Source organism: Euprymna scolopes, chromosome 46 (assembly GCF_053919585.1).
Source record: "Euprymna scolopes isolate OS-2025 chromosome 46, ASM5391958v1, whole genome shotgun sequence".
Lineage (NCBI taxonomy): Eukaryota > Metazoa > Mollusca > Cephalopoda > Sepiida > Sepiolidae > Euprymna > Euprymna scolopes.
The window spans coordinates 196,001,332-196,006,098 of record NC_136527.1 but is presented as its reverse complement, the minus strand read 5'-3'; the positions used below and the strand labels follow the sequence as shown (position 1 = coordinate 196,006,098).

General features: G+C 27.1%; 1 long non-coding RNA gene across 1 annotated transcript in view; it reads right to left on the bottom strand.

Annotated features, from left to right (window-relative positions):
• Positions 1–3,760, bottom strand: part of LOC145271449 (uncharacterized) — an 8,863-nt gene extending 5,103 nt beyond the window's left edge. The window contains exon 1 of the long non-coding RNA XR_013865880.1: positions 3,602–3,760. This is a non-coding gene — a long non-coding RNA (uncharacterized LOC145271449). The remainder of the gene's footprint in view (positions 1–3,601) is intronic.
• Positions 3,761–4,767: the final 1,007 nt, after the last annotated feature.

The following is a 4,767-nucleotide window of genomic DNA, read 5'->3' as shown; positions in this document are numbered from 1 at the left end:
TAACAAACGTTTCCTTCGGAACTTCTGCAGTTTATAAATGATGCTATTTCTTAGAGATTTCAGGTTAAATTCAAATTTAAAGTATTTATTGTTAGATGGAAGTAAAAATGGTTAAAAAAAAAACATCCCCTGTTTACTTATGTTTAATTATGTTTAATAATAACACTATTTCAATTTAACAAATTGTTTCAATTTATATAATTAATTATTAAATCTATATTTTCATAGATTAAAAAATTCGTAATATACTTTAACACCTCATAGTAATACAGTATTTTATATAATATATTCCTGAATTAATTGTTTTTTTTCATACGATGCCGCCATTAATTTCTGTAATTTTAGTTCAAATTTTCAAGCTAAATCCAGATTTTTAGGGTTGCCATTCTTTTTTTTTTCTGTATAATTCGATGAAAAAAAGAAAAAAGCTAACTTTCCTTCAGAACTTGTGCGGTTTACAAACCGTGTTATTTCTTAAATAGGAGTTTGGGTTGAATTCAAATTCATCGGATTTTTTGTCAGGTGAAAGTACAAAGTAGATAAATAACCCTTCCTTCTGAGGTTTTACTTTCTAAATAATAACGTTATTATTTCAATTTAAAATTTTTATAAAAAGCATTTTTCCGAATTAAAAGAAAAAAATCATGTGATTTTATTTAATTCGGAAAAATGCTATCGATATAAAAGCCAAGAAAATCCAAGGATGGAATACTGTTGCCATATCTGGGCAGGAGCTACAAAAAGCAGCCTATTCTGCCTTGACAGAGTATAAAATAGACTTCCTGGCTTAGTGGGGGATGCCCTTTTCTCTACCCTGCAACCTCTCTCCCACAGAAGAGACGTTGCGAGCCTATCCTTGTTTTATCGTTATTTCCATGGCAGGTGCTCGTCTGAACTCCAATCTCTGGTTCCTCCTCGCCAATCTTTCACGAAAAACACCCGTCTAGCCGAATCCACTGTGAAAAATTTCCCCCACTCTTTATCTGTGCCTAAATCAAAACGTGGATTCCATGAACAAAGCTTCTTTCTTAGAACTGCACGTCTGTGGAACTCTGTTCCGTCTGCCTGCTTCCAACCGGACTACAACTTGGATGTGTTCAAGTCCAATGTTAATAAATTCCTAATGAACCGACCCTTAAGTAAACACTTCATCAAATCTCCACACTAACGTAATGTACTTGCAATAACCCTTATCCCTGAGTGGCTTCCGGGCCTTGATAAGTGGTGATCACTGTAAAAAATAAAATAAAAAACGCTGTTATATATATCATGTTATTGTAATGCCGTATAATATGAATTCTGTAAGGGTTGTCGTTTTATATATACATATATATATATAACCTTATAGTAATGCCGTATTCCGTATAATATGAATTCTGTAAGGGTTGTCGTTTTATATAGCACTTTTCTTTTAATATAAATATATTTTAAATAACGTTTTTATTAAATAATTAAATTTTTTAATAAATAAAATCTGATTTTAAAAACAGTATTTCTCAAGTTAAACATTTATCATTTACTGTTTTTAACACCTCATATTATTTCCAATATTAATATTTTGTATGTAAGTTTTTTTTTATAATATTGCGGTATCTTAGATAATTTATTCTTAAATATTTTTAGAAAAACAGCAAGAAAATTACTTTTTTAAAATTACCTTTCTCATATAATATTCTTAAATATGTTGTTATATAAATAGAAATAAAATAATTATTTTTAAATATATTTATTTCATATTCTTGGACATTTTAATAATCACTATATTTTTAAACACTGTACTGTACACATAGCATATATGTAATTAAAAAAAAACACTTTATTTGATTAATAAAATGATTTAAATATATTACGGAAGAGAAACCTACAAATAAAAAAGAAGTCAAAAATTAAAATCTAAACAACTAAATATGGCCAAAGGCAAAATAAATTATTTAATCTACCTGGATAAGATTGCTGTGTTAGAACATATTTTAAAACATTTAATTCAAAACATAAGTAGCGACAAATTGGTAAGTTAGAACAAGATGACCGACATTCAAACATTCAATTGGAATGTTTCGATAATTGATCAAATCATGAAAACAAAACAGAAATTTATACTTGCCAGACATGTTTGATTTTTAACCTTGCAATTTAGCATTGCTTGTTTTTCGAACCAAATAACACATTAAAATACGTTAGAAAACATTAAAATACGTTAAATTACAATGCCGCTATGTAGAAGAGTAACTTTGTCTTATATTTGTTTGTTATATTTTTTAATTGTTTAACTTTAAATTTATTCATATGAATAGTTTTCTTTTTTCTTTTACATATTATATTGCCTTTTACTTTAGATATGATGTTCCGATTAAATTCAATTCTTATGCCTCTGTTTATTAAATTTTAGATGAAATTTCGGCATAGTTTTTTTTCCCCGCTCACCATGTTAAGCATGAGTTTCTAAATAAGGACGTTAGTATTTCAGCACGGGCCGTGTTTTGTATAAGTACGAAATAGTTAAATTGTTATTTAAATCGAAAGATGAAAAAGTTTATACAATTAAAGTTTGTTCAATTTCGCATGCATTTATATAACAAGTAGATTTTTATTTTCCCAATAAAATTGTAAAGAAAAAGGAACATTTTTTTAAACCAGTGAATTTATTTCTATAAATCCATGTATATTTTTTTTGGAGCGAACGTTGAAGTGACTTCAGTCTGCAGCCATTTTCAGTGGAAAACTACGAATTTATCATTTAAATTTTTTTGTTTAAAATAAAAATTTAAATCAATGCAAGACTGTCATTCAATAAAGCGGAAATACATAGAATTTGATGAAAATGGTCATAAACACACATTTCGGTACTTATGCAGAGAGTGATCCGTTCTGAAATAATAACGTTAGTATTTAAAAAGCCATTCTTAACATGGGGAGGGGAGGTTGATTTGTGCCTATTCTGTACCTTACACAATTGAATAAAAAAAAAACATCATAAAACTTTAATCAAACGTGGAAATACGATTTAAAAAATAGCGCGGAATACTGCATTAGCTCCAATCTGTAGTGGAATGGGACAAAAATGGATGGTCACATTCAATGCTGTCAAGACTAAACTGATTTCCTTCAATAATTACAAGAAACATTCTCTGCCACCAATAGCAATGGCCAGTAACTCCCTGTCTGAGAGTACATCTTTCAAACTGCTTGGCCTAACGTTCACAGGAAACATGAGTTGGAACAATTATATTGAAAACATTGTGACTTCAGTCGGCAGCCATTTTTAGTGGAAAACTACGAATTCATCATTTAAATGTCTTTGTTTAAAATTTAAATTAACAATTTAAATCAATGCAAGACTGTCATCCGATAAAGGGGAAATTGGGAATTTCATAGGAATACAATTTAAAAAACAAACTTTATTTGTAATGCATTGAATCGTTAAAAGTTATGGAAAAAATACAATAATTTAAAAGGCATTTGATTGTTAAAAGTTATGGAACAAAATACAATAATTTAAAATGCATTGAATCGATAAAAGTTATGGAAAAAAATACAATAATTTAAAAGGCATTTGATTGTTAAAAATTAGTAAATAAAATATCAAAAAAAAAAATCTTACCTTTAAATTAAAAATGAAGCAATAAAAATCGGATGATTTTTGTTTTTTTGTTTAAAACATGAACTTTGGTCGATTTGTATTTCTTTACTAAATTGATCCAAACGTCTATTTAAAAAATAACTGAACGAAGAACGTAAGGATACAATGAATATATAAAAATATGACAATTAAACAAGATTAAAAGATAACAAAAACAAAAAAAAAGATTATGATAAAACGTTGTCAATTTTTAAAAGTTCGTTAATTACGTGTGATGAAATGTTTTCATATCAAGTTTAGAACGTATTGTCCAATCATAAAACTATGATGAATAACGGTGATGAATCGAATACGTCTAAGGCATCTGTTCTGCGTTATTTATATGCTAACGGTTAACAAATAAATAAATAAATAAATATATATATATATATATATATATATATATATATATATATATATATATATATATATCTGTGTGTGTTTAAATATGTAAATATATGTATTTAAATTAAATATGTACATATATATTTGCATATATTTTATATATATATATATATATATATATATATATGTGTGTGTGTGTGTGTGTGTGTGTGTGTGCGCGTGTGTGTTAAAAACATATATCTATTTATATATTCAGATATATTATATTATAAGGTATATTTGTATAAATATACATACACATACATATATTTAAAAATATATTTATAGTTGAAAAAAAAATATTTTTATTGCGTTTTCTCCCCAAACAAAGCACAGTGTCACTTTGACGAGGAGAGCTGGGACATAATTGAAAGGATACTATGTAGGGAGTTGAGCAACAAGTTGTCTGTTTACACTTTAATTTTTCCATGATAGATATGATGTTCAGGTTAAATTACATTCTTATGGTTTTTGTTAATTAAGTTGAAAATGAAACGACAGATTATGTTTGTACAGATTATATTGGATTTTACTTTAGATAAGATGTTCAAGTTAAATTCAATTCTTTTTTGTTGTTTAATAAATTTTAGATGAAACGACAGAATAATGTTTTATGGTCCCTCTCACCATGTTAAGCATGTGTTTCTAAATAATAACGTTACTATTTCTGTACGGTCCGTGTTTTGTATAAGAACCAATAAGTGAAATTGTAATTTAATTTGAAAGGAAAAAGTTTCGTTAAATTAATGTTTGTTCAATTTCAG